This window comes from Colletes latitarsis, chromosome 8, assembly GCF_051014445.1.
Source record: "Colletes latitarsis isolate SP2378_abdomen chromosome 8, iyColLati1, whole genome shotgun sequence".
Lineage (NCBI taxonomy): Eukaryota > Metazoa > Arthropoda > Insecta > Hymenoptera > Colletidae > Colletes > Colletes latitarsis.
This window is the reverse complement of record NC_135141.1, coordinates 30,126,912-30,148,789: the sequence shown is the minus strand read 5'-3', so window position 1 is coordinate 30,148,789 and position 21,878 is coordinate 30,126,912. Positions and strand designations below refer to the sequence as shown.

The 21,878-nt window shown below is 42.5% G+C and overlaps 1 protein-coding gene across 5 annotated transcripts in view; it reads right to left on the bottom strand.

The window, feature by feature from the left end:
• LOC143344794 (uncharacterized) overlaps positions 1-21,878 on the bottom strand; it is a 98,223-nt gene that overhangs the window by 20,813 nt on the left and 55,532 nt on the right. The window contains exon 2 of one of the 5 annotated variants that reach the window (XM_076771205.1): positions 15,766-15,839. The exons of the other annotated variants lie outside the window; for them this stretch is intronic. The gene's annotated coding sequence lies outside the window, so the exon portion shown is untranslated. The remainder of the gene's footprint in view (positions 1-15,765; positions 15,840-21,878) is intronic. 5 annotated transcript variants of the gene reach the window in all.

The window sequence follows — 21,878 nt, the reverse complement described above, 5'->3', positions numbered from 1 at the left end:
TATTTAAGAGTGTACGACCCCGTAAATAAAATGACGATCACATCGACTAATCTCTAAAATTGAGCTCCAACAGCTGCATTTATACAGTGCACGTACTCGCGTACGTTTCACGCTATTTGTACAGCAAGCGACAAAACACTGACGTCATTTTTAAGAATTACCAGTTACGATATTTTTTAATCGCGTTTTCCTGCCAAGGCGCTTAGAAATTACATGGACTCTAGATCGCGCGTTCAGTCTCGTATTCGACTACCAACAACACGGCGACGACCAGAAATTACGTACCAAGTTTCAAAGTAAACTATTATTAGGTTCCCCGTTTATGTATATTAACATCGTGTTCCGAAAAGTTGGTAAACCGTTGATCTAACTCCTGATTGCACAAAGTGACCCCACGGCGATGACTATAAGTATGAACAATTCCTTCTCCGTGAACAGACGATGTCGTGGTAGTTCCTCGTTAGTATTCGGTTTCGACAACCCCTCGCCAAGCCCCCGCGTTAGTTTCCAAGTTTCTCCAGACGATTGTCCTTCCCTTCGATGAAAATCAAGGCTTCCGCCCCCTTTCGGGATGAGTTTGGGAAGCATCATCGAACTTATCGGCGAATTAGCGAACAGCGTTCTCTCGCCTGCAGCTGGCAACTCTCTGATTACTCTATTCTGACAATGAATAGACGACGGACGGGAGGAAACCGTGTGGAATCGCGTTACGTAACGACCGGTTATACAACAAATCGGCGCGTTCACGTGCGCTACGCTGTCCATCATGGCGACGTTTTAAAGGTCGTCGCATAAACAAATCCATATGTACGCGAAACGTATCGATTCGCGGGTTTCCGTACCGACGAGCGTCCTTCGAGGCCTCCATTTTGGCGCATCGGGCCACGTTGCGGCACACGATTTCGAGACGGATCGATCGATCGCCCCGCGGGTCTTCCAGGCGAGGCTGCTTCCTTCGATGTGAAAAATTAATCCCACGGCTGCGCCCATTGGAACAATGGACGAACGCTTCCGGAGAAAATATCGTTTCGAGGAACGATCGCGCGATTTTTAAGATGAATTCTTCTCCGATCCGTTTTCTATATCACGAGTTATTCTTCGAGAGATCTGACGATCGACGGTCTACGGGGATGATTTTTTATTAAAGCAGCGAGAGCAAAGCGTAATGCAAGGAAGAGTTAAAAGCAATCTTTGCGTAGTCCTCTTCAGAACACCGATTTACAATTTTGTATATTAAAAGAAAAAATAAGAGGGTTGATCTCACCCTTCAGGTCTTTATATTTACATTTTGGTACACACTAACTGATTCGAAGAACAAACTGGTGAACGAAGGACTCGATCCACTGACAAAATGGCACCACGAAGGAGTATATAGATTATACCCGGTCGTTTTTTATCGAGTTTGGTGTCGTTGAATGAAACCGATATCTTCAGCGTGTGCCGAACGTATCGCGTGCCATCGCACCGATCTCGTTTCCCCAAAGCCTCGCAGAAACTGAGAACTCGTTCGATCGAGCCTAAACGTGCCGCGTAATTAATAATTTTTGCACGCGTGGCTCGTCGCAGGGACACGTGATCGTTCGGTTTGCACAGATGGAAGCTTCGAGCGCCCAACAGAGCGCACCTGGACAAAAATCGGCAAATATTCCAACTATAAACCGGCACGATCGCCTCAATAGTGCACCAAAATTCTATAACACTCCTAATGACAGTTTAAAATTCTACAATAGGGTTCAAGTGACCACATTCAACGTGTTTTATTTTTTTCTTTCGATCGATGAATTAGCGTGTCTTTTTCCACATAAAGACGCGGAGTACTCCATTTAGACCGAGAAAAGAACCTTTCCAACGACACGTGGGAAGTTTGTACATACGCGTATAAACAAGACGTCCGCGAGAGAAGAAGCGACATTTATGGGATGTGGCTTTCAACGGACCGTATTATCAAAAGCAAGCTAAACTCGTCTTCGGGCCAGAATTCCAGACACGTCATCGTATAATTTTATCCGAACGATCGATTCGATTCGAAACAGTTCACTGGCCTTGTTCGGATCGTGCAACGATTCAAGGGCAGTTGTTGTAATCGTTGCGCAAGGCGTATGGAAACGGTAGTGTCGCAAGCCTTTCGACGAATTTGTAAAAAGTCTCCGATCGTGTCGTGAATTCGATTATTTATGCTCGTGGATCGCCCGTCGCGTGGAACTCTTGCGACATCCGAGCGACGCGATGGGCATGGAATCGAAAATCGTTCACGAAGAAGACTTCACGCGAAGGTGAAAATATTTTACCTAATCGATATAATAAAAATCTAATACATTTATATTTTATACGTCAGACGTTTTAATTGTTTCATTATTCTTCTGCTGCACGAACAAAATGGAGGCCTTTGGAATCACGTTCGCAAGTGTCAAGACAATTCTTACTATTATTTTCTTACAGCAATGATGTTCGAGTGAAGTATTTCTTTTCAGATCGTAGACCAGAACAATTGGAGAAGCAGGGTAGAAGGAATTTGATCTTTATCAGATACGATTCTGGACCAGAGTCGGATACTCGGATGAGGCTGCGTCAACCTGAAGGACATGAGTTTATTATATGAAAAATTCTTGTATTACTAGACTACGGGTGTTTCTAATTCCCAAAAAACTACAGAATGCATTTAATATGCAAAAATATAACACTTACAATAAGATACGAATTATTATATTTGAGACAACCCTGTACAGAGCTTCCATTTAGTTAATTCTATTAATAAAAATATGAATTTGCGTAAAGATTCGCGGTCTAATTATTACTGTCGTTAGAATCGTCCATGCAGTATGAAAATATTATTTTTAGTGGTACCTAGTGGGTGGTATTTTGGGTAGTAATTAATGGCGGTGATCTTTCGTGTGGATCGAATCGTTAGTTCGAAGCGTCGCGTCTTCGATCGGGTTCGTTCGTAGGCGTCGCGCGATACCCGGTCGAACATCGTGGTGTGGGTCGCGATAAATTACCGACTCCCTACTTTTCCCTCTCTTTCTTCGGCGTGTGCTGGCAAGCGAGCCAACAGATCAATACGACACAGCCTCCGCTAGACACGGGCGCCGCTGCTCCAGATAACAACGCGAGGGATAAAGAGAGAGAGAGAGAGAGAGAGACACGGACCTGCCCCATAAGCCTCTATTTAAATAGCGCCCTAAATCCGAACGGAGGGGGACGCCCTCCCCCGCGCCAAGGGGGCCAGGGGTGGGACGGAGGGCGGTAAAAAGCCGTCGAAACGAAGGCCCGACGAATTCGCGACCTGGGTCAATCCGTTCGGCTTTAAGCCTCTCTGGAAATTACACCGGCGGCCAGATTTCGCACGCCCGGCTCCGACGGATCGAAAACCAGCGATCCGTGATGATCGACGCCACGCGATCCTTCCCCTTTGCTTTTTATTCCCTCCCGGAACCGCTGGACACTTCAAGAGGTTACTAATTTCGAGGGGTGGAATTTGTAACGGTAATCGTACTTCTGGAAAGCGAGGCTGCTTCAAACTTTGCCCTTTGGTTTCTGTTTTCGTTAGCTCGGAGGTAAATCAGAATAAAATGGAAATTTTAATGAGTTTTTCAGTACGTTTTTCATTTTACAAAATTTTAATAGACTGCACACTGCTGTGACCACTGAACCAATCACTTTCATAACACGTCGATTCCTTCCTTTGCGTTCTTCATTTCTATTCTTTACGATTCACTGTCTTCTCGATATCAGATAAATACCAATAATAGATCAAATTCGAATTCTCACGAAACTCTGATGTACTCCGTTACATCTTGTTCATAAGTAGCTTCGTCTCCACGACATTACGGTTGGATTAAATAATTTTATCGACGCCACGAAGGATGATCCCAAAGGCACGACGACGGAAGAATGGATCGTTCGAAACGCGCGTAGGTGTCTCGCGGAAAGTTTTAACGGTGTTTTCGCGCGATGCCCGATACGTCAGACGTGACGCAAGCAATGGAATAGTAAATCTGCCCGGACGCAGCGAGCAAATAAGGCGTTCGAATGGAAAGTTTCATATTCTGTCGTAGATTCGCCGGCGAATGCAACGGGACGCACTTTCAAAATATACTTATTTGCGTCCTTCGCTGCAAAAATAACATTTCAGCGGGCAAACAGCCGGGAACGCGAGTTGTAAATTTCAAAATAATTAAGCCCGACCGCCGCGGAGGCAGTATTCCGGCAATACCGGCGAAAAGGTTAATCTCAAACTGTAAATTTCAGTCACAATTCACTGACGGGTCTCTCTTTGTCTACCGTGGACGTTTTGATTGATTTATTTCGGTTTTCAGTTTTCCTGCATCGTATCAAAAATTTCTGATAACTCTAAGCCGGTAGATTTCCTCTTGCGTCAGCCGCTGAATCAGACGTGTGGGCGTTTTTGTTCTTTTTACCCGATTGTAAACCATCTACGACCGTTTTTGTTCCAACGTTTTCGGCGATTCGGGTTTTCTGTGTTCAAAGTTCATTCACGAGCCCAAGTTGCGACATACGTTCGCTCGAACGACTCCTATAATGCGTCCTAAATAATACAAATTGAATTCCTCCACGCCCAACAAACGTGAAATAAAATTATAAGATAAGAAAGACCGCGAGTGGAATAAAATTAAAAAAAATTCTGACTCACGTCTCGATCAGACATTTTTACTCCAACCTGGTCAAAGTTCCAAGCGGACCGGGCACAATCCATCAAAGACGACGCGGTTGGGGAACAATGGGGATCGTTCCGATGTTATCGGGTCAAGACTGAACCGGGAAAGGGGCTCTGTGCCGCGAGGAGTCTCGGAAGAAACAGAACTGTATCTAAAAGATCATCAAGCGACACTGACGGTCGCGGAAACGAGGTCTGCGACCGTTCGATAATTTCGTCGTCTGCAGCGAACGTTTGAATCGGCGGCTGCGAACGTAATAGCTAAAAAGAGAGTATCGGTCTCCGGACCGGGGACAAAGGAGAGAAGAAGAAAGCCAAGACCATTATCCGGGAAAATATGGCCGGTTGTCATCCTCAGAGCCCGCTCCAGACGGTCCAAGATCCGCTAGGTTATTTCGTGGCCAACGCGACGAGGTAACTCCGCGAGCCGGTTTCGTACCATCGACTTCGCGACTTTATAAATCGTCGCTCGATGACGTCCAACGATCGCGAGCCGCATTAATCTCTCGTTGCTTCGTGATTTTCAGCCTTTCCGCGATCGACTGTTTTCCCTGCGAATGATAAATCGGGCCGGGCGAAAATTGTTTTCTCTGCGGAGGACAAATATTGCGACGTCGAGGATGATTCTAATATAATCGCAGAAATCACAGTTAATAATACTCGAGTTCCGATCGTATATCAAATTAGACTAATTCCGGGGTCTGATTAAATTTATATTTTATTAATTTAATAGCAAAATATATATTTTAACAGAATTTAGGTTAAAGTAAAGCTGGCACAATTTCGTTAGCGCGACTTCCTATTTATAGTAGGTCTGTTCGTTTAATGAACCCCAATTATTAAGGAGGATAGCAATTAGAGCGTGAAATGTGAATTATTGGTTTTAATCTACTTGCTCGTAACGACCGGACATCTTTTATTTTTACTCTTTAATTGTTCCAGTAATTATGAGAACCGAGCAAAGGAGTTTAAAAATATTTTACACTTGTTTCGCGCAAACCACCAGCATTAAGGAATTATACAAAAGCGGATTTCATATTTTTAACAGACACACTGCTGATCGGAGTATCGTTAAGGATTCTTTCTCGGGGGAATGTTTTTCTAGCGTCGCGACGCAACGTTACAAAATATTATCAATTGCGCCGGCAGGCATTATCATCCTTTGAAACTGCTCCGCGAAATGAGGAACAGAGCGGCCGCAATCGGGAGAACAGCGGAGACAGGACACTTGGGAAATCCCGACGAGAATTACTTCACCTTATCGTTCCTAGTTATTGCAGGAAGTAGTTGAGAAACGGCACCGTTCGCTCGATAATTGCCAGATAACGCTCGAAGTCAGCGCGAAACAATTGATTTTCATAGAAGGAAAAACCATCGCAAGCTGCCCGTCCCGGGCATCTTGGAACGTCGACGATAAATAATTGAGAACGACTACCCCCTCTTCGAGTACGATCCCGTTGCTTGCGTCAACAGAATATTTATTAATCCCCGTTGATCGTTAGCGGTGTAAGCGTTTTATCTCCATTAATTCTCAATTAGTCACGGACCGATCCGGGACCATCGATTCCCGGATACTTGGTTACGTCTAATTTAATCCATGGCAATATTTCATTCGAGCGTATTTATTAATATGGATGACTGGCAGTATCAAATGAAATTTTGTGATACGACTTCTGAAAATAAATACTCTTTTTCTCATAAAAACGTATAAATACCTATAATCTAATTTCTATTTCTATATTTGGTAAACTCAGTTTGCGTTATCATGAATGAAACTTGAATCAAGCTTAGATATAAATTATAATAGAATCGCTTAAACTCGCGACCAGGCGCCGGAAACTGCGGTCGAAAGCTACGTCCTCGATTCTAAAATTGACATCGTATAATTTGGAACACAGGAAAACTATTACCAAATTTGTTTCCCCGGTGGTTCGTTTCGTTTCCGTTCGACCACGATCGGTCTCGACAGGAAAAAATTGCAAATGGCCGGTGCACTTGTCGCGGCGACTCGCGTAGGCACGAGAAGATCGCCGAAACGGCTGGTACCAGCGGCCGTATCCGAAACCGCGATACGGAAGAGCAAACACAGATAGGATTTCCGCGAGCGCGGTTTCCGCACGGATGAACGAAGAATTTCTTTGTTCTACGGGACGGGGAAACGCTTCCCTTTCGCGGCTCGAGAATCCCGCGAAAATTTACGTTCCGCTGTAACGCCGAGGATTCGGCTCAACGCCCACGTCGATAAGTTTAAATCGCAGCCGTGTGAAACTGCGAACGTTTCCGAAACTTCTCCGAGAACACGATTTATCGATGCGGAATTCAATCATCGTTTAAAGTCATTAGAGACGCGATATAACGGATACGCATCGTTCAATTATCGAATATTTGTACGCCATAAAAATCTAGCGAAACTCGTACAGACGGTAACACGAAACTCGAAGCGGCTCGAAATATTATTGGCATGATTCACGAAAGCACGGAGGCTGCTCAAACTTGACCTACATTCGTAATATTACAGTAGTACGAAAAGGTTTCGTAATTACTCGCACTATCTTGCAACTCATGCACTATAATTCTTCGTGAATGATTTAAAGCGTTGCTTTGTCTCCCACCGCCGCGTCTAACACCGCATCAGCGTTTCTGTAATATGGTGAAGGAGCCATAGTGGGGGGAGCTCCCTAAGCTCCCGGAGCTTATGTCGGACAGCGCCGATTTAAACCATTCAAACACCGTGATAAATAAGATCCACGACATTGTACGAAGTTAGCGACGTGCGAGTCCGTGTGTTTTCCAAGTCGGAATAACGACGAGTCATCGTCAGTTTCTTCGGAGATGATCGAAATATGACGAGGAAATATGAAATATTAAAGCGCAGGAAGACTGATGTCTGCACAGGATGGTTTTAGTAACTGGGTCAGGCTACAGCGCTGTGCAGTCACTATGATTTTATACTTTCAGCTATGTCACCTTTCGTACAATTTGTGTCGCGTTTGTTTAAATTTCAGACTTGTATTGTTAAATACAGAAATCTTCTTGATGAAATTGGGAGTTCTCCGATGAAGAGATACCAATACCATTTCTATTAGAATTTTTTGTGCATAGCAGATTTTTCCACATCAAAGAGAACAGTAACCTTTGCCGATCATGCAGTTATGGCATCGCGTTCAGATCCAATAATAGCCTCCACACATGTCCGGAGAAATCCACGTGAAGTGCAATGCTGCCTCAGAAAATGGCGAATCAGAACGAACGAGATGAAATCATCGCATGTGACATTTATTGTGTGGAAGGAAACCTGACAACTCTCAACGATAAATAGATTTCTCGAGTCGAAGGCATAGAATATTTAGGGGTGCACAAAAGAGAAATAATTAATTATAAAATTAAAAAAAATCTACCGTAATAAAGCGATAACCATGTACAATTCGTATTTAATTTTATTAATTATCGATAGCCATACCGAGGGTGTTTATGCACGCCACATATACAAAGAACATATGACGTTTATGCGCATAATATATGCACATAAATACCTGCGAAATATATGCAAATAACATGCACGATGTATCGTGTAGAACATTATTTGAAATGTTGTAACATTTTGATAAACTTTTCATAGTGTTTCGCACAACTTAGCATAATTTAAATTCATCGATAGTTAACAAATACATGGTAATTGACAGCGTCTTAAGTAACACGTAATCCTTCTTTAAATTCGAAAGAATCGATTCTCGATGTTTATCTGTTAATTTTAATTTCACATTACCGTTTAAAAAACTCGCGATTTCCGAACTATTTGCGAATGAAACGCGCGATATATTCCTGCATAGCAAAACATATACATTATGCAAAATATGCAAAACGACAGATACGTTTTTCAAATCTTCTAATGACGAAGCGAATTTTCATCCAAGACTTCTTTTATCTGTTTTCTATAAAAATATCCATTTGCATGAACATCCGCAGTTCGACGATAAATATTGAAATCAAAAGGCAAAGTTTGCTGGGTCAGCCTTGCAGACGAGTCCGTCAGAAAAACTTGAACAAAACGTAAATATATTTTTGCTCGTTTCTTATTTTGAAGTTCTAAATCCAAGAACGAACGGTATAATTTATTATCAGCGCGATTATGCTACCAGACTTTTGTATGCGACGTCGCGATACCAGTAAATATTCTCTTCGAAATCGTTTGTTTGGATTCTTGGTAGAATTAAACGGATAAACCACGATAAATTTTATTTTCACACCGTTGGCGCGGTTAATGATTAAATAGACGCAGTATATTAAAATATTTACCAGGGAACAAGAGTAAAATATTCAAATATTCATCGTTAAATAAATTAACTTTACTAAAATATTTATCCGTTATACGTATCCTCTTAATTTTCACGGCTCGCTAGCGCAACAGTATATTACGATAATATTTTAATATTTACAAAAGACAGAATACGTCTGCGTCGAAGTATTTCGTATATTCAATATCGAGTTAATTTTTTAGCGATTTAGAAAATACGGAATACTCGCAAATTGGACAGTGTAACACCCTGTTTCAGCAAATGGCGTCGTTGAAAAGAAATTCGAGCACCGTTGGGGCAAACCGTGTACACTGACCACTATCGACGCTACAGATAACGTTAATGCAATTTCAACGCGATTCGAGAAGTCCACGGGACTCCAACTTCCCGCAATTTATTCCCCGCGAGAAAAGTTCGTTTCCACCCCGAAGCGCAAACGCTGAAGCGAACAATGGAGAAACGACCCAACGAAAAAAACAAAAAAAAAAAAAGAACCATCGAGCGTAATTTCAATTACCGCGTTAAAGAGAGCCGCGGAGCAGCAGCTACTCTCAAGTAGCTGACACGGACTGCATAAAAGAAACCCACCCTTAACGAGGGCTGGCCTGAAAGGCGGACCCGTTCCGGCAAAGGGTTAGGGGACGAGGGCCTGGCCAGTTTTCGACGCGCTCCGCGAAAACCGACTCCTTTGAGGGTATATTCGATAAAAAGAGGTTCTGGAGGGCCGCAAAGCCTGGCTGACCGCGATTTCCATTGCGAAAAGCGGAAGGAAAAGGACGCGGGCGGGGTGATCGATCGGAAGCCGCGCCCGCGGGCGACTGAAGAACGCCTGGGCTTGCGATGCCGCTCCAGAAACACGTCTCGAGAATTCTCACCATTTTCTAACAATTTCCCATTCCCCTTTCCCCAGAAAACAGCTCCCATATGCGTATTTCGGGGGAAGAAAATTTTGGAGAACATTTTATTACGTTACAAAATTTCAGACTTTGTTTTGTAATTACTTTCACAAACCTTCTACCTAAAAATTTCAAATCGTTCTGGAAAAATTATTTTCGGTTGCGGGGATCAAATACAATCATTTTTGGTCATTAGACATACCCTCGAAATCCTACCCACTTTCGAGAAAAAAATTCAGTACGGGCGGAACTTTAAACGTTAATAACTTTTTAACGAAGCTTCCATCGACAAATTAGTATTCTTGATTTTCGTCTTATTTTGACCTCTAGAGTCTCGCATTAAAATTTTTCCCAGGGGTGGCCGAACACCCTGTATTATTTTATTTTGAACATTCTCGAGGTTCTGTGGAGGAGTAAAAAGATTTCGAATAAACCTAATTGCTAATTTGGGGTGGTTTTTAGCCCCCCCAAAAGAGAATCCCTAGGACGAATTTTCGACAGGGCAGGAATAGAGGCGAAAAGTAATTTGCGGATGGGAAAGGCTGGGTTTTCTGCGTGGGCGGAGAGCGCTTCGGGGAATTTTAAATCGTCTTCGGGGGATGATTCTTTCCGCGGAACGCGCTCGTCGAAACAGCTTTATTACGGTTCGGAAATCGATACCCGCGCCGCGATTGACGAGCTCGAAATTGCGATTGTGATTTTTGAGAAAGCGTGCGGGGGAGTCTTTGGCTCGTACACGGGATTTATGCCGCTTCGAACGACGTTTGTTCGAAGACTCACGAACGGTTCATTTGTAATGGACAATTCTGTAATTAGAATTCATTATTACGAGTATACTTTCATCTATGAATTTTTATTCGTGTTAGATGTGAACATGCTCCTTTATGTAACTATCAAATCTTTCTCTCCTTTTCTCAAGAGAGCGAAGAGTTATCGACAACGGTAGATAGTCGTTAAAGCGGGAACGAAAAGTAACGAGTAAAGAAGAAGAATTTCGACGTGGCCGATATCCCACCAATATCCAGATCCCGTGCTCGTAAATCGAGATTTGTGGCGAGCACGACGCAATAACTTCGATACCAGGCTGCGCTAACCCCGATTACACTCGTAGAAATATTTGGCACGAGAATTCATCGTGTAGATTTGAAAAAACGTCGATCACGTCGCGAAGAAATCCTGAAAAATCCGACAAACTCGCTGCTTTGGGTCTTACTAATCCATTAAGAGCCACAGTTTCATTTTCTATATGTTACAGTAACAATTTTTTGAAGTTACGGAGTATGCTACAAATAGAACACTGGCGCCTCGAATCGTTGAGACCCGCGCATCAGTGTAGAATAATAAATAACTCCAAGTCCTGTTAATAAATGTCTAAAAATATTCTAAACTAAAATAAAGTCTTTTCGTAAATATTCTCGATCGAAAACTCGGTGTCGATATTAGAGATAGAAATTATACCTCGGAGAAACAAGTCCGGAAGGCTTGCGAGTTGTAATTTCAAATAAAAAAACAGACACGGAATTAATCCCGAGCCGTGCTTTACCGCCATGAGTTCGAGTCGACGGGGGAAGGGGAACAGGAAAAAAAAAGTAAAATATAAAACGTTTCCAAGACACGGACCGATCGATACTTTCTTCTCATGCAACGGACGCACCCCCGCATCGGGAAAGGCGCAGCAACGAGCTCTACGAACGCCAACTTTCGACCTCTTCCGTATTCCTTGCGCTACCAATGTTCCCGTATCGAAATTTCCCATCGACGCGTCGTTCCTTAAAAGCTTCCGGGTCTGCGGAATATCGCCGTCGATATCGTGTACACCGGCCGCTTCCGGTAGTCGTAAAAAATGTTTGATCGTTCAGCAAATCACGAATCCATTAACGCCGGATGCGGTTGGTCCTCTTCTTCTTGCACCCTTCGACGTTTTCGTTTCACTCTCGATACCGTTTTTGGGAAGTCTTCTGCCCTTTTCGACTGGCAACAATCGTTATGACGTTGGTTTAAATAGAGTAAAAGGACAAAACACCAATTCGAGATAAATGTCGGAATATTTATAGAAATAAGTTTTTGCAGAGTTTCACCTGAAACAAAATCGACCAGCAATCCGGAGATAGACATCACTTTCAGTCGTTTCCACAGAAAGCAACCCCTTTCGAGCAACTTCTCGAGTACTTGCGAAGATACATCCTACTTCAAAGTATTAAATGGACCGAATATCGAAGAAATGAAATCGAAAATCGAACAGCAATCTGAGATGAAACGTAGTCGAAAATTTTCCTGCAACTCCATCTCCGACCCCTTTGGAGCAACTTCTACGGTCGAGCACTCGATCTCTGGAAGCCATTCTACATCAAAGCCTCGAGTACAAATATTGGACGAATAAATGAATGTAAAATCGAGAAATTCTACTTCGTCTCCAGTTACCTTCCTGTGAACGCAAACCCCTCGCGAACAATTTTCTAAAACGACTCGATCTCTGGAAGAACTATCGTCAAAGCGTCGTGACCCAAAGAATAAATAGATTTGAAAACGAGATTAGGGTGAGATGGAATTCTCAGAACAACCCTTTCCTGGGAGGAGGTCCACGGTAGCTTAAACTTCGTCGCGTTCTTTAGACCTGTTTACGTAAGTGTGAAGAAGACGTGCCGCATTCTAACGGTGATCTATTTACGTCCCCTGCTCTCCGTAATCCCAGCCCGCACGCGGCCCGAACAGACCTAATTTTATATTCGGAGCAAAAACTCCGGCACCATTGCCAAGTGGAGCTCAAACAATCGACTCCACCGGCTACCTCGGCCTCCGTTTCGTGCGTTAACGCCGCGCTTCATCTAACACGCGTTCGCGATTAACCCGCGCCAGGTCAGAAGAAAACTTCTCCGCATCTGTGCCCCGATGGAAAACTCTAGATAGGCCCCCGCCGCGTTCGTTTCTCCCATTTTTCGCGGTGCTCTTCTCGCCTCGATGCACTCGGGACGGATTCAAAGCCGTTTGAATGTTAATCACCTGTCGAAAGAGCCCTCAACGTGTTCCATTCGTCTTTCGAACCTTTATGCCTGTTTCTGGGCCTCCTCCTCGGCTCGAGAGCACGCCATATTTTTCGACCACCTTCATTATTTTATACTCTTCCGGCTACCATCAATTTTCATCTCTTATTTAACGCTAGTTCGCTTGCACATACGGTAAAATTCCACACATTATATTTTCGGTAAAGAATTTTTTTCTCGAATGTGGGTAGGATTTCGGGGGTATGTACATTCACCAAAAATGATTGTAATTGACCCCCGCAACCGAATAGAATTTTTCCAGAATGATTTAAAAGTTTTCAAATTCGCCGAATTTCAGGGGAATTATCATTCATGGTCAGACATTGCATTTTCGGTAAGGAATTTTTTTCTCGAAGGTGAGTAGGATTTCGGGGGTATGTGTATCCACCAAAAATGATTGTAATCGACCCCCACAGGTAAAAATAATTTTTTCAGAATGATTTGAAATTTTTTAATTTCGTCGACTTTCAGCACCTACCCCCTGTCGATTTTTCTTAAAAATTTGCGTCTTACTTTTAATAAATTTGTTTGAAATTATACTTTTAAATATAGTATAAGGGAAAAGCTTGCATATTAATTAAAAATATGAAGTCTTTACTCCCCCACATGTTTCAAACACGTATTATTCGAGTTCATTGTGCAGCGATCGCTGGCGCAACAGCCACCATACGCAGTTTCGAATTATCCGCCATTCAAAGTACAACTGAGCAGGCAGAAATTTTGTCAGTCGGGGGGCGGGATTTCGGCCGGAAGTTCGGAAAATCGCGGTCCCCGACGGTCGGGAAACCAGCGAAACAGCCGAATTGGCTTTTCCTATGGTTTCACCGTTGCGCTTTCGGCTTTAAGCGCCCCTTTGTAATTGGATCGGAGAAACGAAAGAAGGGTGGCAAAGTTTGGCGGTCGAGACAGGATTAATGTTCACCGCGAGGACAGCTTCGGAGGCTTTGTCGGCAGAGGAAACGCGACAACGAGCTTTCGGGGATTTCCGTCGCGAGAAAAGGAAAGTAATCGGGGTTGCACGAGTCCCGACGGACGATTCTACTAATTCTAAATGCTGATATGATGTTTTAATTGTTATTCTTTGGACAAATTATAATTGTAGGATATATCGAGAAATATGTAGTTTCGTAAATAGTATAGGAAGGGGTTGATAATTTTTTTTAGTCATTATGAACAACAGCCAAGAAGATTGCTCAGGCCGGCCAAATAAACTTGGACATCTGTCCGCTTACTAATTACTTAATTATTTTTACTGCGGGGATTCCCAAGTTCTTTTGTCCGCGACCCAGAATTGGAAAATAAACTTTGGAGGAGACCCAATTTATGTTAAATAACGCGTCTGATGTAGCAATGTATAAATAAGTATATAATTTTAAACGCTATACGTGTCACGTATCGAAACAAAAAAAGAAAAATGGACGTAAAACGTATAGTAACATTCGATGATGTGAAAACCTTTTCGATATGGAAAATTTAAGTCGGTTCTGCTCGTTTATGGCTGTGAAACCAAAATTCACAGCTCCCCCGATTCTTGTCGCGTCGTTTCGATATTTCGTTTCTTGTTGATATTAACTCGTACCCGAACGATGACTAAAGAGCCCGACCGGCTCGTTCGTCATTATTAATTGCTACATCGAATTCGTGTTTCTGGCTCGAATTTGTCACCCGCGGATTATATATAGCTCAGGCCGCGAGCATTCTATTTTCACGGGTCGATAAATAATTGCATTCGGATGCGTAACAACCGCGCTGCACCTTGCCAAGTGCCGTAGGCCGAGGCCTGTCAATTAGAGCCGCCGTTTACGATAACGGTATCGATAAGTTGAAATTAATTTAACCGGTAGCGCCGATAACCGAAGACGCAATATGTGCTCGGTACACGCGAGAACGGAGATTATCAGCGAAAAACAAACGCACGGAAAATTGTCGACCGTATCGAGGGAATTCGTTCGGAAGCGCCAAGTTAATGCAGAAATATTTATGAGCGAGTTCGATGCGTGTAACGCGATGTGTCAGCGATTCCTATATACGTACCGTGCAAAATTGTATACACACGTGCCATTTCAACGAGTTTCACGGACAATGTGTGCTCATGATTCTTGTTCGATAGGTGTACATAATTAATTCGATTACAGAGGACAATACTAGAGGTTCGGTTGCGAAAAATCAGTCTTTCTTTTCAAATTTAATACCTTGGGTTGGAAATTAAAATCTAATATCATTTGGTTGATTAATTTTTTCAGAGAAAGAGTTGAAGCTAGTTTCTCGCGTCGCATTCTAGTTTGATCCGTCAACAAGGAAGCGTCGGGCATCGAATGTGCAAACAGCTGGCGACACGTGCCGTGCACGACGCCATAAAACAACGCGTGCACCGCGTCGTAGACGAACGACGCTGCACAATCTTAGGCGAACGTCGATTAGCCTTCGCGGTAAAGCATTTTCACGACACCACGTGCTGTAAAATTTATCAGTCGGGATCTCAATCGCGATAGCATCCCTCCGACACGTTAATCAACCGCGGCAATAAATCGTATCTTCCGCGTTCTTACTAGAAGCATTCCTGGGAAAACTTACAATCCGTCTGACCCGAATCTTTCGCGCGAAACGAACAAATTCGAGTGTCGAGCATTACGGTTGAAGCTACTGGATGCAAAATTTACGTAAAATTGTTTTTTGGCCTATATTATAACACAGAGATAGCGAAACATTTATTCGAACGACAGATAACCGAGACTAATGTGCAGAAATTTATTCGTGACCTATATTTGATGGAACTATTCGTCAAACTTACACGAAGTTAACATTTTCTAATAACAATTCAAGGCGAACAACCGGTGACTATTACTGAGTTTACTTACTCGGTAATCTTGTGGTTTTGCAGAGCTTTTGGCACTCGGATATTTCTCAAGGATGAAAATAGAATGTTCCTTACCTGTAACACATGAAACAAGAAACAATTAGAAAAATGGTTCCGGAAGAAAAGCGTTGAACACATCAATTTCAAGCGGAGGGAATTAATATTTCGTAAGACGATCAAAGGTTTGAGTTTTTATTGCAAACGCGCCAGCAGATTTCGCGGCAGGGAGTTACTGTTAACAGATAGTAAAACCGTGAATCTATTCTCGTCGAGGGCGACTATGTTTAGAGAATTCGTGAACGTTTACCTAATATAGAGCTAAGGCGGTAGCCGCGCTATCGACGTGCACGATATTTGGCTGCACTTTCCGTGAGCTCAGTTTCTTTATTCCCCTATAATTGCGATTTACTTGGCAGTGACTTCGCTTGGCTAGCGCTCAGCTTTTTCAGCGACCGCTCTTGAACGGAACGTCGCCATTTTACGCGGCGATATCGACCTCGGTGGAAAATGAATCAACGGTTCGAAGAGACTAACCGTGTCAGAACAATTCGTAAACACAGTTCTGACACTGATTGGTCTATCTACCGAACCCAAGTTATTATTAACATATTCTTGCGTCATCCTAGACGTTTGTCAGGACACAAATGTTCGACAGTGTTGCTACAAGCCAAACGTTTCCGACCTTCTTCAGAAAATAAGCGCATCGGTATTCGAAGCATCTTCGTTCTAAAAGCAACTGGAAGATGTGTATTAATATAAAAATTTTTTGAAGAGGATCGAAAGCTTTAAAGGTTAATTGGCTCGTAATAAGATTATTAAGTACTCGTGATAGTTAAGATGGCGCTTAAATAAATTTCTATTTTCAACGAGGTTCAAAAGCTTTTGTTAATTCAACGTTCCCTGCAACGATCTATAGATCGACACGTACGCCTAACGTAGGAATTTTCCAACCGAGCGACAAACAAAGAAGAATAAACGAGAAAGGATCTTCGATCGATACGCGATCGTTGAACCGTCGGCTATCGGCGAACGAAGATCGTGGATCGCATAAACCGTACTAATACACAATTTTTAAGAAAACCGCAATTTATTCCTTCGCGACATATTCTATGACTGAAAGTTTGATCTTTATCGGGCTGCTATGAAAAATAATAGTTTAAAGTCAAAGGTCGCGCGCGAGGAATTCGACGATAACAAATTTTGATCAGGTTTTAATGAGTTCGCGGCATTGTGCAACGACTGAATAATCAATGAAAAGATGAAAAGCTCGACTTGGGAGCGCATCGCCGCGATATAATTGATCGAATCGATCCTTCAACGTCCGCCAACCTGACCCAAGACCGCGTCTCTCGAACAGAACAGACGTCGATGGAGTAATTATTTCCCGACGGACACGTTAATTTACGACCGGTCGTAATTTCTGCCAAGTTTTTTGCGGGCGTCGACGCAAAGGTCGACTCGACGAATTGCCCGAGCGTGTTTAAATCTTTTTAACGACAGCCACGCGGCAGCTGATCGTTAATTAACGGGAACCTGGCTGCAAGAAGCTTCGCGATCGGCGTCTTTGCGAGACACCGGTGACTTTACCATAGACGCGTTTCGTTATCTCCGAGGCGTTAGATAAAAATTCGTCGTGTCGCGATAACGACGAGGAAAAGGCGTTTTCCACCGAGACTGTCGGTTACTTGGAAGCGTTACCCAACGTCGATAATTTTTTTTTTTTTTTTTTTGAAGCGTCGTTGTTGCGTCACGCGACAAAAATGATCGTTATCTGTTCGATTCATACCGCGAAAAAGTTGCAATTATTTGCTCGGCTGAAATGTTTTCCGTTTTGCAGCTTAATTTATCAAATTAATTAGAGACGGTAAATAACGATTAACGAGCAGAAGTGTCCCATTCCTTGAACGTCCTAAAACTCGTTTGTCCCGACGCCTTGAACGACAATCGTCGATGGACCGATGTTTCCAAGACAGACACACGAGTCTATTCGTATGCAAATGTCTGATGTAACAATTACGTCCGTGCTGCCATTCGTAAGCAATTACTCTTAACAAATTATCAATTGCGCAACGCCTTTGTTGGTGACAATTTGAAACACACCTTGAAATTTTAGAAGAACGATCGAGAGGCTGATTGCTTTGTTTGCTCCCGAGTAAATGGCTTTAAGAACGAATTCTTGACACTGTTCTATGTCTTGAATGCTTACGAGACACGTGTTTCTTTTATTTTTCAAAATAAAAAAATACGAGCAAGCAAAGCGACAGCTAATTTAATTTGCTTCCGTTAATATATTATTTAGATAATATCTTAATTGTACAGATGTTTCTTGGTTAATGCATTAGAGCAGAAAGAGATTGCGAGGAAAACTTGAGCCATTAGCGCGCGAATGAAAATATGGCCCGGAGTCAAGGTTCGGTTCGCGCGTCGTGCGATGTTAAATAAAATAATTTTAAAAATCGTGCGATTTATAATGTTAGAGACGCCTGGCGATAACGCGTAACGAACTGGGGAAAGACAAGTTGCGACAGATGTCAATTTCCATGATGACGCGAGTTCTCTCGATAACGACGCCGACAGGAACAACAATTATTCCGTTCTCCCGTTGCCTTTTTACCCGGTCGTTCCAATTAATCCGTGGTCGCGTATCAATTAAAAGTAACATTTTTATTTACCGGCCTGTAATTCCACGTAATTCCCAGATACCCATTCCACAAACTCGGTTCTCTTTAATTAATAACTTGCGACTCCTCTAGCATATCCTTTTTAATTCAATTCCACGTTTTTTAACGCGATTTTAACAACCGGACGCACGAAACAATAACACGAAAAGTTATCTATCAACGTGTCCAGATAAATTTTCTCACCGACTGGGAGTTAAATCTTTACTCGACACGAATTCTACAAGTAGATATAACCTAGTTAAAAATCAGCGAATAATTATGGTAACGATCCAACAAAGTTCTACCTGGTATCCGATAGACTCGAGAGTTCTACGCTCCTCAAAGCTATCCCCTCGAGAAAAATTAACGGGAGAAGCAGTAAATTATTTATCGTGGTAATCGTTGAAGGTGGCAAGAAGCAAAGTTTGGAAGAAATCAAAGAGGAATCGGGTATTCGGTCGCGCGAGATAACACAGGCAGGTTAAAGGGTTGCGGTTCCCGGATCGATGGTATCACGAAATTGGGATCGTGGGCACGCGATACCGTCTCTGATAACGTTTCATCGGCCCCCACTTCCTCGTCGTGTTATCAGTATCCGGTTGTCCTTCTCTGGGCTACGTAATATCGCTCGAACGACGCTAATCGCGATAGAGCCGTTATATCGCGATATACGCGGTGCGTGCACGCGCGTAAAACGCCGCGATAAACTTCGGCTCGAGCGGATAATTTCCAACGCCGTCGATGACCGTCTCCTCGATGGGAATTTTCGAGGATATTTTCAACGGGAACGCGAATAATATTGCTCGTCGAAATATTTCCTGGGGGATTTTCCATCGTCGATACCGACCGGTAACTACGGACTCGCGGATTTGCTTAAAACCCACCGTCCATCCATCTGGATGCAAACCGTTTCTTTTTTAAACGATTGGTATCTGTACTCGAACCACCGATTCATTTATTCATCGACGAAACAAACGTTGGATTCAATATTAATATAATCGGATGAGGCTTGTGAATGTTTTAGAAACACGTTTGACAGTGTCATGCTTGGGAGCAAGTATATTCGTGACGTTTCGACTCGAAGAATAATTTATAAATGTACTCCATTATTGACCTATTATCGACCATCTCCAAGTAACAGTTTATTTTGGTGATGAGGCCTTCTTTAAGAAATTACACTTTAAACGATATACGATAACGCTACGCATGCGAATTAAAATACAAAACTGATCGTACAGATGAAGGAAACGATCAATTATGTTTTTAATGATTGTCAACAAATTTTGTTGCTTTTATCTTTTGGTAATAAAACAATGTTTATCGATCTATCAAATATAAAGACGCAAGGAGGGAGGGCAAATTGGCGAAGAAACTGTCTCCATTAATTTTTTAAACGTTCGACTAAATTGGAAGTTCGTGTACAATTTTGAGACTAGTTTTACTTGCAAACTAATACGATGTATCTATTATTCGAATTACTTAACGAAACGATCACACGATCAATTTGCATGTGTCTAAGATCACGAGATCGTGCGATCAGCATATATCGTTTATTAATATTTTCGAAACGATTGAAATGCAAAATTTTAAATTTGAGATTTATTCGCAGAAAATTAGACCAAATATTGAGAAACGTGACTGCGATAACTTAATCCAGATGTAATATATTCTCCTGTTTATAGTGTCATAAGATTATGCGATTTTAAAAAGTTATCCAACGCGGGGAAAAATGTGGAGTGCTTTTTACATATGACTAGAAGTGCAGTGGAGTATAAATAAATTTTTAAAACGTTTCTAGTCCAATAGAAGACAGTTTGAATTAATCGAACAATACTGCGTTTTTCGTCATTTCTTAAGACCTTATCAGTTCAGGGTTAATTATCATCGCGCGAGATCGTCACAATCTTCTTAATAATTCTTCGCGATTACTGTGACTCGAGCGCTTCGCGAGATAAGAGCAACGAACGGCTGCTTACGAAATTCACAATACTAACATGGAATATTACCTTCCGACTGGTTCTACTCGAAAAGTTGTAATTTGTCGTCGTTACACAAGAATTATGCCGATTACGTGACTTTTGTCTACAAATGACTAAACTCGAGCGAATGATGCAAGTTCTTCACCGTGACTGAAAGCTTTATTGACCAGAAACACGGGTTACACGTTCTTAACAAATACTAAGAAACGTGTATCGAACGACTATTCATAGGATATTAAACAAAATTTATTACGTGTACTAAAATTATATTCGATCATACTAAAATTTTACAGATAACAAACGTCAAGATAAAGAAAGGAAATTTAATACTTAACGTCTCAAGTGCCGATATTTTATTTAAACGATATTCAAGGGAGCTTTTATTGGTAATTTGTTGGTTACTGTAAGAATACAAAAAAAAATACTTTATCCAGCAAATGATTTTGTCCTGTTTATGGAGCACGTAGAAAATAAGATTTGAACTCGAAGGGCCAGTACTTGATGGGTTAACGAGTTAAGGAGGATAGAGTTGGTTTATAGTAAAATAAAAATTTGCATCGTAGTCCCCGTTTAGGCGTCGCGAATTTATTTCGCGCGACATTCGAAACGATAACGAATCTCGCACAAAATTCCCCAATAAATTTATCAGCGGCGCAATTCGCCGCGGTTCCTGAGAGTCGGCGGCTCGTCGTCGATAACGTTCAACGTTTAATGCCCGCGCGTTTCGCTCTTTACGGCCGCTTTTTAATCTCGTACGCGAGCCATAATTCGACCCGCCGCTCGCTGTCTCTTTTCCAGTCGAGCTTGCGAAACCACCCGCGCGCCGGGGACAAACGATGGTCATCAAGCGAACAAATAAACCAACCGAGAGAAAAGCGACGCGCGCCAACGAATATTTCCCGCGATCGTTGCTGGATTTCACCCCGCTTGAAAAACGCGCGCTGTCGACTTTCCGTTGCGCGACAGTTTAATCTACCGTTTTCCAAATCGCCCTACGCGAGATATAGAAATCATAATTAACGGTTAAAAACCATAGAATGCAACGCGTCAGACGGTGTAACGCGAAGCGTTGAATTTTTAATAATTCGTGAATTATTAACGCCCAAGAGAAAATCGTTGGAAGAGGGGCGATGTATTTTGAAAAATATGCAGAATAGATGCTGTTACGTTCGCCTAAAATAAGAATCGGTCATACCGTGTGTTTCAGGGAGAAAGAAAGGCCGGTCCCGGATTAAGGGGAACGCGATACAAGTAGAATGTGGACGGCGCTGCGCCATGTAATATTACCTTACGAAGGCTGACTATGACGTCTGACCTAACACGACTCGCGCAGGAGGTCTTTCTTCTTCGCAGAATACACGCATTCGTATCTTTTGTAAAAGAGAAAATCCCAACCATTGTGCAACGCGTGCAATACAATTTCCGTGGAAGCTATTATTTCTTTAAAATATTGAGAAGAGGATTATCAAAGTGAT